Genomic DNA, 12,465 nt, shown 5'->3' with positions numbered 1-12,465 from the left:
GAGACTAACGGTTCACATAGAGAGCACCTTCCAAATATGCTAGATGAAGTTCCATCCAGCGAATCAATCAAGCTTATGGGAACTGGAGAAATCATACCCTCTGAAGCTCAACCTGAAGAGGAACTTATCATCTCCGCACCTGATCAACCTGAAGACAATGCTCAGCCTGAAGACAATCCCACTAACAATGACAATGATCAGCAAGAGCAAAACCTTCGCCCTGTACATCCTCGTGTTGCCAATGAAGTGCAGATTGAGAGAATAATTGACAGCATCAATGCACCCGGTCCTCTCACTCGATCAAGGGCAACTCAGCTGGCAAATTTCTGTGGGCACTTCGCATTCGTCTCAATAACAGAACCCAAGAAAGTTGAAGAAGCCTTCATGGAACCTGAATGGATTCAAGCTATGCAAGAAGAGCTTCAACAGTTTGAGCTGAATAATGTATGGGAACTGGTTAAGCGTCCTGATCCTTGGAAGCACAACATAATAGGCACCAAATGCATATACCGCAACAAGCAAGATGAGCATGGTCAAGTTGTCGGAAACAAAGCTCGTCTCGTTGCTCAAGGATATACTCAAGTGGAAGGCATTGACTTTGATGAAACATTTGCTCCTGTGGCTAGACTTGAAGCCATACGCATACTGCTGGCCTATGCCAATCATCACAACATACTTCTATATCAAATGGATGTGAAGAGCACCTTCTCAATGGCAAGATTGAAGAAGAAGTGTATGTTGCACAACCGCCTGGCTTTGAAGATCCAAAACATCCTGACATGGTATACAAGCTCAACAAGGCACTGTATGGCCTCAAACAAGCCCCTCGGGCCTGGTATGACACACTCAAATACTTCCTAAAGAGCAAACGCTTCATACCTGGTTCCCTAGACCCCACTCTCTTCACGAAGAGATATGATGGTGAACTGTTTGTGTGCCAAATATATGTGGATGACATTATCTTCGGCTGCACCAATCAGAAGTACAGTGAAGAGTTTGGATATATGATGCAAGAGCAATATCAGATGTCCATCATGGGAGAGCTGAAGTTCTTCCTCGGTCTCCAAATACGACAGCAACGCAACGACATCTTCATATCTCAAGAGAAGTATCTCAAAGATTGTCTGAAGAAGTTCGGTATGCAAGACTGCAAAGGCTTCACGACGCCAATGCCAGCCAAGCATCATCTGGGTCCCGACGACAATGGTAAAGAGTTCGATCAAAAGGTATACTGCTCCATGATTGGTTCTTTGCTTTATCTATGTGCATCTAGGACAGATATTATGCTTAGTGTTTGCATGTGTGCTCGATTCCAAGCGACACCAAAGGAGTCGCATCACTTAGCTGTGAAGAGAATTCTTCGATATTTGGCTCACACTCCAACTCTAGGATTATGGTATCCAAAGGGCTCAGAGTTTGATCTGGTTGGATCCTCGGATGCTGATTATGCTGGTGACAAAGTGGATCGCAAGTCTACATTAGGCACATGTCACTTTCTGGGACGATCACTTGTATGTTGGTCTTCAAAGAAGCATAACTGTGTATCTCTCTCCACTGTTGAATCTGAATACATTGCTGCTGGATCTTGCTGCGCTCATCTTCTGTGGATGAAGCAAACACTCAAGGACTATGGCATTCATCTGAAGCAAGTGCCACTCTACTGCGACAACGAAAGCGCCATCAAGATTGCCAACAACCCAGTTCAGCACTCGAAGACAAAGCACATTGAAATTCGTCATCACTTTCTCAGAGATCATGTTGTGAAGGAAGATATTGATATCATACACGTCAACACTGAAGAGCAATTGGCAGATATCTTCACCAAGCCCTTGGATGAGAAGAGATTTTGCAAGTTACGGTGTGAGCTAAATATCCTGGAATCCTCAAATGTCCTGTGATCAGGCACACATCCTAACACTTATGCATATTGATTACTTAGATGTGCAACACACGAAGTAAAGTATATCTTCAATCAATGAAGACATACATTCTAAGTGTGAATACATTAATGTGGAATTTGACTTCGGAGCGCCACGATAATTGTGCGCCGTGTCTAGGTCTAATACTTCCTATACGGTGGGTAACGCCACCACCAAATGTTCTGTTTGAAGTGTTTCACTCATGGCGTTACATTTTCTATGTCTTCACATTTGGTATTGGCTTCAATCTCAACATATCTTCATGATTATCTTCACTATGTTGATTATATAGATATATATATATACTAGTGTTCTGTCCTCTACATCATTCACTTATAGCTATGTCTTCTTGTTGAATCTTTTGAACTAAGTGAATGTGATCGGACCCTAACCTCTCTATGCTTTCTATCTCAAACTCTATCTCTCCAAATAATATGCATTCTATTGAAACTGTCGAATGTCTTCTCTGCATCCTTGTCAGCAGAAGATACAGAGACAACCATTAAGTCCGTTTTCAATGCTCATTCCTCCACCTGAAACCTGGAGAAGTGGGAACGACCACCCAACAATCCAGGCGTGCGTGGGATGTGGAACAAACCCCAATATGCTGCATGATAGCCATGTGTTCCTCAGATGCGAATCGCCAGGGGCACCTGTGTAATAACGCAGTGTCGCCCCTGTACCTATAAATACACACCTCACAGCTGTCATTATCTCTTCTTCCACTCTCGCACGAACCCTAGCGCCACCGCTAGCCCTCGACGATGCCGGCGACGAAGCGCTTCATTGCCGCAACCTCTCGGACGCCGTCTTCACGCCGATCACGGACATCGTCTTCTCCGCCGTCGCCGTAGGTGTCCTCCGTCGCCAAGTTAGGGCACGGACGATCGAACTGCTCGGCCTCCTCTTCCACTCCGTCTAGCAGTTCTTCGTGTGGTAAATAAAACCTCCTTTTTACGGCCTTTTTGATCCTATAGCTTTATCACTTTCTACCACAAGCAGTTTCTATTCACACAAGTTGGATCTCTTTCATACTGCATCTCATAACATGCCTAGTATATTCACTTATGCTTCACAAAGTAGTTAGATTCCTCACTTGTACTGATTCGTAGATTCGTACAAATCTGGAACCAACTCCTTATCTATGAGTGAATGTCTTCGCACGATGAGGTCAATGTCTTCTAAACTGATTTATCTTCAAAATCTTCTGAGAATGCATATGACCTCTTCCCCTTCCCTCGCACCTTAATGCTGTCACAGGTACATGTCCGTGGGAGAATCCCTTGGTTCTCATAGTCTGCATTCATTTGCAGAATTCTGACAACATCACATAAATTCTCCCGAAGCCAGTTCCTGTTTGTCCAGCAAGCGAAAACCTTTGAAGCCTCTGAATGTATTGAAGCCTTTCAGATTAAGGTTCATGGCTTCAGAAAAATCAGCAAGGAAGGGTGGCAGAAAGCGTCGAGGAGAAACATCAAGAGATCTGCCCGATGACCTCTCAGAGCTATACAAGAGAGATCCTGAAGAGGATTACAATCAGCGCAAGACGCGAATCCAATGGATTCGACGCTATTGGGAAGAACAGTGGTTCAAGTACAGATTTGTGACCAAGGAATATGCTGAAAAGAATGCCATCAAGCGACCATGGGGAGACATCCTCTACAAAAATCTTCAACCCAGGACCAGAGATGAAGTCATTGAACAAGGCTTCTATCCCTGTATGGTCCGTGGACCACAGCCTGCGGATGCTGACCCATCGTCCCTGCTATGGTGTCGTGACGACAATCTGTTTAAGCGCAACTTCCAGTTTGCCCAGAACTCAGCGAAGCAGAACAAGAAGACTTTGGGTTTAGATTTCAACTCTGGTCCCTCTGCTCCCCGTGCCGATGGAACTCGCGAAGCTGAACCCAATCTTCTTCGGCCCTTCTACAATCTTGAAGGCCTCATCACTCACATCGTGGTTCAAGGGACAGCCGTGAATGAGCCTGCAGATGACGCTGAATCAGATGAAGCGCCTGCAGCACCGAAGCCAAAGAAGCTGAAGCAGCCAAAAGCTTCAAAGCCGGCCTCTGCACCAAAAATCTCACGGGCGAAGCCACTGGCAACTGCACCTCCTGAAGACAGTGTGCAGTCTGAAGATTTGTCACGCATCTCCAAGCCCTAGAAGGTTAAGATGCCTCTGCCACACACCGGCCAAGAGCTAACAGCTGCGGTCATTCTGCGCAATGATGCCATTGATCTGTCAAGTGATGAAGATCTTGTAGATGACGCTCTTGAGCAACTCATCAAGAGCAAAGAAGAAGCAGAAATCTTCAATGATCTGCCTCTCTTTGATGTAACAATCATCCACAACTTCATTGATGAGTGGTTTGACACGCCAAACATCAGCTTCGAAGATCTGCAACTACCATTGGCCTCAGTGTCGCCTTCCATGGCGCCATTGCTTCAGAGCTAGCCCTCGCTCAGCGCATCGTCGAACTGAAGCAAAAGATTGACTATGAAAAGGCTCAGTTCAAGAAGCATATGGCCAAGCTTAGCGTGCAAGAGGTGAAAAACTTCAAGATTATGCTGCACGAGCTCAAAGAAGCCTTTCTCAAGAAACGCGCAGAAGCTCAGGGTTCTCGGGAGCGTATGAAGAACCTGGCTAACAAGTGTGTGCAAGGCTACAACGAAGCTGAGAAGCGCAAGGCCCTTGGGCATCCGGGCATTGATCCCAGGATGGCTGCTAAGCAGAAGAAGAAGCCCATTGTGACCGAACCTCTCGCACCAAGGCAGGAAGCAGATCCCATTGTCTTCCCAACTAGAATGACTGGCTCGAAGCCAAAAAGCCGGTCAACCGCTTCAGAACTGAAGAAGACGAGGACTGCTGAGGCTGAAGCCAGGAAGAGGAAACATCCTGAAGCCTCTCCTACTGCCCCCTCCAAGAAGAAGAGGAAGACCAAGAAAGAATGGGATGCTCCCACAGAGCCTTTGATTGTTGAACCCATTTCCATGGTTCGTCCTGACGCTGAACGCCAACTGACTATCCATGAGCCTGCTTTCACAGAGGCTCATGAAGCTGAAGACTTTTCAGCAGCTGATCCCATCGCTGCTGACGACATTGGCCACCATGACCATGTAGAAGATGGTGCAGTCCTTCCTTAGCCCGAGCACAACGAACTCATCAGCATTGGTCGTCCTCTGACGCCAATTGCTCAGGATGCTTCATGGGCTAATCGCTCACAAGAGGAAGAAGACTTTGAGGCCTAGCCAACTCCAACTACACAGGCGTCGCCTGCGTTGCGCAGGCTTCGCAAAGGACCAAGGCCTCCTGTCTCTGCGTCTGAAGCTGAAGCTGCTGAAGACATTCCGATTGCATCAGCCGATGAAGAAGAAGTCCCACAAGCTGCTACTCCCCTGTCCCACCAAGAAGCGGTTCTCGAGGAGAATGTGGTTGTGACCGACCCTCTAGCTCGTCAAGTGGAGGTTGAAAATCTTGAGGCTGCCACCACCAACACCAATGAAGCCACTAACGTTGTCATGGCTGAAGCTAATGTGGAGCCCTCACCAACAAAAGCACCAGAAGTCAGCGAAGCCACTGATCCCACTACTTCTGTTCCTGTGCCTGCTGGCGGTCCTCAGTTCGACTATCATGTTGAGCACAGGCCTCAGGTACAGAAGCCAATCCCAAGATTGCCCAGGTTCCCAGGTCCTGCATCAGCACCTGGATCCTTCAATATCAATGGCTTCAGAGCAGACAACACATTCTTCAATAGCTCCAGGAACCCCTACTCAAGGGAAAGAATATCATCTGATCGGTTCTGGAGCTATCCGCAGCGAAGCTATTACTCCTGCATTCTATACAATCAAGGTCGCATCTTCCCACACAAGCGTCTTGACATTGAAGCAATAGCTGGTCTGCCCTGTCTGGAAGAAGCTCTGGATTGCTTCAAAGAGGTTGGATTGCTGCCGTTCGTCACTGACCAAGAGCATTGGAATGAAGAGTTGCTGCTTCAATTCTATGCCACACTTCACATCCGCGGGTATAACAGAGATCCGAAGACTTGGGTCCTGGAGTGGATGATAGGAAACGTTCATCACGAAGCCAAAGCCTTTGACATCATTGAGCTCACTGGTCTACCCACTCCCGGCGATCTCTACGAATCTGGCTGTCAACTTCACAGTGAAGCTGTGGAGAGCATCTTTCAGAAGCCTAAACCTAACATGAGTCAGATGCTCAGTATGATGAAGCCATTACCCCAAGATGCTGCATATCCCAAAGAGTTCTTTGTTGAAGACCTAGAGTATCTGCCAAGGACTATTTATCACATCATAAGGCGAAGTCTCTGGCCCATCAAAGGGCACTCTCCACATGCCAAGCTGGAAGGTGCAATGAAGACTTTGGTCTTCTATATTCTTCATTGAAAATGCTTCAATGCACAGGACTTCTTCATTCGCCAACTTGCTGCATCAGGCTTTGATCTGTTTGGCTTGTTTGAATTTGAGTACTCAAACAATGCAGGGATAGGAAATAGACATGAATAGGATAGGAATGCATGTGCAAAATAGAGAATTTAGAAACATAGGATTTCTGCCAATCTGGGTGTTTGGTTCACAAGAATTGGAAGATCACAGGATGCAAAGAAGCATGGTGAGATTAAGTCAAACCACAAGAAAATGTACGGTTATAATGCTATTATGCTACTATCTCTTAGTCTTGTGCTTCATGAATAGGAATTTGAAAAGGAGACAAGTGGAAATTAAAATTCCTACGGTTTTTCTTTCAAGGAGACACTAATGGAACAAATCCTATAGTTTTCCTTTGCTCCATTACTTTGCACCAAATTCATGAAAAGTAGTACCATACGAAACTTTCCAATTCCTATGTTTTTTATTCACTTTTCCTTTCAAGCATTGGCGATTCTAGTAGGCAGTTTTCTAGCAAGGAAAAGCCTACACTAAAAAATGTTTTTGTGCTACTTCTATTACTTTGGACCCAGGCCACTGCCCTACTAGCTCAACTCCCAGGGCCATCGACAAATGCACAACTCAAACGTGCAGAGATAAATAATGATGGCGTTCAAGAGAGTCCATCACAGATAGCTAAGTTGCATGGTACCTCACTGCTTGTCATATAGTAGGATAAAATAATCGTATTTCCTGTTACTCCGTGTGCTCAGTGGACAATATATATAACATGTAGAGTAAAAAAGATATGCAACAAGTGTACAACCTCTTTGGCGAAGCCATGTCGATCTCAGGTTGATTGGGTTGGCCGGTGAGGATGCTCCGGCTGACTTGGCTGTCGGAGGAGGGGAAGAAGATCTTAGGCGTCTAGAGATGGAGCCCGAGGTACTGCTCCGCTGTGATTGAGGGTTTCATCGTTGGAGCAGCTCCGGTGAGTTGTACGACGCCGAGGCTGAAGCAGGACAAGAGAGACAACGTTAACCTAAGTGGAATTCTAATAGCATCTCCAATAGATGATGTAAAATACATAACCACAAAGTGCTAGATGTAAAATACATCAGCCGCTCATCTCTGAACTTAACTGTCGAAACTGAATTTAACTGTCGAAACTGAATTTAACTGTCGAAACTGAACTTGACTGTCGAAATTGAATTTTACTGTCGAAACTGAACGCACTAGAGGTGAGGCTACACGTCAGTCGACTGAATTTTTCATCTTTGGTTAGTCGATTTTGCAGCCGTTCAATACGAAATCAAGGGCTTGTAGTTCATCTTCAACCTCCACCCCCTTGAGCCGCCAGCCACCACAGGCCAAACAGCCGCCCGCAGCTGGCGGTGCACCGCCCCGCCCGCCCTGAAAACACTCCCCACCGCCGGTCCTCCGCCGCCCCGGCCATCCCTCTAGGCCCCCCCGTGCCGAGCTTTTTCTCCGGCGATCCCCACGCCACCGCCCTACCATCACCGGCGACCACTGCCTCGACCCTGAACCCTAAGTTAGATAGTGGGGGTACCTCTCCGGCGACCCCCCTCCCCACTGCGGCTGGTTCTTCCTTAACTCCGGCGAGCCCCCCCTGAAAATCAACTGACCCAAAAGTCGATTCAGTCGACTGAAGTGTAGCTAAATCGGAGTAGCATCGCAAGCAAGAGCAAGAGCGAGAGCAGCAGTGTGAGCAAGAGCAAGAGCAGACAAGGCAGTGGACCGAGAGTAAGAGCAGAGCAGCAGCGTGAGCGAGAGCTAAAGCAGAAGCAGCTCCTACTGATGTGGACGTCACCGCCGAGGGAGCGACGCCGTGGAGGAAGTGGCCGGCGCCGCCGCCGTGGATGGAGCCACGCCGTGTCGGCTCGGGACCGAGCGCCGTCATCACCATGAGATCGAATCAAGAAGAAAATGCGGCGATTAGTGTACAACCTCTTTGGTGGCGCCGATTAGGCCGTAGCTTCATCCGAGGAAACAGTGATGATGATGCTCTTCCGGTGGTGCAGGTGAAGACCGCGATGTGGGAATGAAGGTGGCGCGAAAGACGAGGGGAACGTCGAGGCAGCTCTTTGGAGGTGGAGGACGGGGTGGATGAACCGGCAGGATGACCAGATCGACGACGGATCCTCATCCGGTACGATGGATGAGGGACGTCGAGGTGTTGCTGTGGACGACGTCGTCGGGGAAGAGGCTCCGGCTGGGTGGCAGATGGAGGAGGGTGTGGGGCTTCGCGGGTTTTCCCGGCCTTGTTGTATGAATGGGTGGGCGGATGGGATGGGAGTGGGAACCATGGCTTAGGGACGCACTTGTCCGAAATGTGGGGTAAGTTACGAAAGTACCCCCACCGATTTGAGGCGCTTCTTTCGGTTTAGGGGTATCACGGGCATTTCGCGTGTCGGGATTTCACGGGAGGTGGGAGTTTTCGCGCGCATTGTAATTTTGGAATAGCAAGGCGCGTGTTGAGATGGAGGGAGTTGCCGGAGCACAATGAGACAAAGATTTATCTGAAATATTCCGGGGTAGCAAGGAGCGGGTTGAAGAGGTGGGAGTTTCGCAGCATGATAGACAGGGACACTAGCTTGAAATTTCGGCATAATAAGGTGCGGCTTGAAAATTCGGGAGAACAAGCTTAACGTGTACCCCCAAAAAGACAATTTAGACTAGTATGATATACTACGTACAATGTGTTTAACACACAAAACACACACAGACACCATTTAGACTAGTAAGGTACACGTGCATTGCACGCATGAGATTTGGCAACCAAATTATGAATAAATACCACATTATAGCATGTAAGCTTTGAGTCATATATGCATGATGTAGATGTTCGTTGAATTCTTTTAGTTCATTTCATTCAAAATCATCTAGTTTTTATAAGAAAGCTAATCTATTTTAAGATTCATGGAATTGTGCGTTGTAAGGCATAAAGTAAAAACAAATCATGTAGAAAAACATTTGGGAAATTCTAATACAGAAGATTCTAGAACAAAGAAGAAGTGCTTGTGTTTTGAGGTTTGTGCATTATTCTTAAGTTCAACCATAGAGTCTTCTAGATTGTACATGTGGCAAAATCTGGTGCAATCTAGATGATATCCAACGACCAGTAGTGCTCAAATTTGCCAGCTCTGCACCATCGGATTGGCCTCATCCAACGACCATCTTTCAAAGTTAAAGTTATCCGTGCACTATATAAAAAATATAATATATAATATATATAGGGGTATAGATATAGATATGTGATGTGAAAGCCACCCATCATCTCCAATTAGAATAGTGTAAGTGCATCTAGTGCCACCCCTAGTTGGTTTTGGAGTATTGACGACAAACCTAGTTGAGGGACTAATGTGTTTGTGAGAATTGCAGGATAACACAGGTAGAAGTCCCTCATTGATTCGGTTTTCGTACTAGAGATGACCCCTAAAAATGTATGAAGACATTGATGTCAAAGGTGGTATATGAAGATATTCACATTGAAGACTATGACAACAGAAGACATCGTGTGAAGCCTATGGAGCTCGAAGACTTAGATCTTTTGTAGTTCTTTTTCTTCTTCTTTGTTGAGTCATAGGAACCACCGTACTGTTAAGTGGGGTCCAAGAGAACCATTCAGAATGACTGAAGTGATGCTTAACCAAAACCTCTGTCTTCGAGTGAAGACTATGAGAGCGAATCTTGTCCAGAGTCGGACAAGTCAGCTTTGCTTGTAGCCCAAGTAAAGTTGCCGTGTGAGTTTGAAATCTGACCATTGGAACACGTGTCAGTTCCTTAGTGACCCAGGGTCATTTTGGACAAATCAGGTCGGGTTGCCTGATGGCTATAAATAGCCCACCCCCTACAACCAAAAATGGTTGGCTGCTCAAAGTTAGTATACGGCTTTTGTCGTTTGAGAGAAACCCACCTCGAAGCTTTTGAGAGAGAATTCCTTGCGAGGATAAAGCCCTAACCACCCAGAGCCAAAGAGAATTAGGCATCACTTAAGTCTTCTTGTCTGTGTGATCTGAAGACTTATTGCACTTGAGGACTGTGAATCCCCCAGCCGGTTAGGCGTCGCGTTCTGAGCATCCAAGAGACATTGTGGATTGCCAGTGAACGAAGTCTGTGAAGGTTTGGGAGTCTACCTTGAAGACTTACCAGAGTGATTGGGCGAGGTCTGTGTGACCTTAGCTCAAGGGGAATACGGTGAGGACTGGGTGTCCTGAGCTGCGTGTTCAGGACTGGGTGTCCGGGACTGTGTGTCCTCAGGTTTAAATACCTAGCCGCCCTAACCAGATGTACAGTTGTCACAGCAACTGGAACTGGTCCAACACATCATTGTCTTCAACGAGTCACTGGTTTCATCCTTCCCTTCTCTTTACGTACTGTTACTCCTTGTGAAGTCATTGTATGATTACACTATCTTTTATCTTCACTGAGTGACTGCGTGTTCTGTTTGGCTTCATAGATCCTTACTACATTGCTGCTATTAGTCATTGTGCTTTCACTCTATTGAATACTTGACTATGGCTTGCCTAGTGTAGTCTACCTTCCGCTGCAGGGTAATAGGTTTATTTATATTGTTTGTCTTCATAACTTCCACGTTTTGAAGACTTTCATAAAAATCGCCTATTCACCCCCCTCTAGTCGATATAACGCACTTTCAAATAGTGTGTCCATGCATGGATGCAATGTGGCCAAACGATGTCTGCCATCGATATCTCAAACCAGTCTGACTTTATTCAGTGTGTATACATTACAACATGCTCGTTTCCAAACCACACCACACAGATCTCCGTTATATTCATGCATGCATGGGTTTCAAACATCATGATCTCTTATTCAAATATTTGAATTCAACTTTACATTGATTATGACCTCACCTAGTCTTTTACACCCACACATTGGTCTTCTCTTTAAAATTGTACCACTAACTTCTCGTGCATGCATGCACACACACTACCAGTCGGCATTATCCATCGCACACATGCAATCTTTTTCTTCAGGTCGGTCTCCCATGAAGAGGCACACACACACCCCCCTCTCCATCATATCGGGCATTCTTTATCTCTCATGTGCATGCGCAACGATCGATGTTCCTCTATGTGTGTGTGTGTATAGCTAGGTCTTTCATAGTTTTCCACATAAACCGATCAATCTATATATATAGCGGGGTCTCACCCTCTTTCCCACGTCCACATCGATCAATCTATGCCTTCTATATAGGTTTACATATATAGCTAATACACCCACATTAATTATATATCCAACGCCCCCTCTCATCATCCATGCCTTCCGCTTCATCTCTCAAACGCGCGCACAGTGGCGAAGACAGGGGCAGCAAGGGCCCTGTCCCCCTAACATCACTATATATCGAGGCTAATATGAATGTGATCATTAGACAATTGCTGGTAAAAATGGTTTAAGTTCATGAATCGGCCCTCCTTGTAAAGGATTAGCAATGCTTGGCCCCCTAGCTCATGGGACATTTTTTCATGGCTCCGCCACTACGCGCAACACCACACGTTCTCGACCCCTCTCTCTAAATATCAATCTCGTAGTTGTGCACTCCTTCATAGTCTCCCTCCACTCGGCCCCTCGCACCATCTTCTAGCCCCCACCGGATTTTGCCACATGTACAATCTAGCAGACTCCATGGTTGAACTTAAGCATAATGCACAAATCTCAAAACAACAATGGTTCTCCTTTGTTCTAGAATCTTCGGTATCATAACTGCCCAAACTTTTTTTCTAGTTGAATTGCCATTATTTTTTTACTTTATGCTTTACAACACACAATTCCATGAATCATAAAATAGATTAAGGGCTTCTTTGATTCAAAGCATTCTCAAAGGAATATTGGAGGATTCTAATCCTTAGGAATTTTTCCTATCTTGGTTATTTGATTCGTAGGATTGTAAACAATAGGAATTTTTCCATATGATTCATTTGCACTAGATTTCATAGAAAACATCCCATCCACTCAAACCTCTTTGAAAGAATTCTGCGTTTTTTCTATGCACAATCAAACACTCGTACAATCTTGTAGGATTCAAGATGACATTCCACTCTAATCCCATGTTCTTCCCATTCCCGCGTTTTGGAAATCCTACGAATCAAAGAGGCCCTAGGATTTTTATAAAAACTAA

The sequence above is a fragment of the Triticum aestivum genome, chromosome 1A (assembly GCF_018294505.1).
Source record: "Triticum aestivum cultivar Chinese Spring chromosome 1A, IWGSC CS RefSeq v2.1, whole genome shotgun sequence".
Taxonomy (NCBI): Eukaryota; Viridiplantae; Streptophyta; class Magnoliopsida; order Poales; family Poaceae; genus Triticum; species Triticum aestivum.
This window is presented reverse-complemented; position numbering follows the sequence as displayed.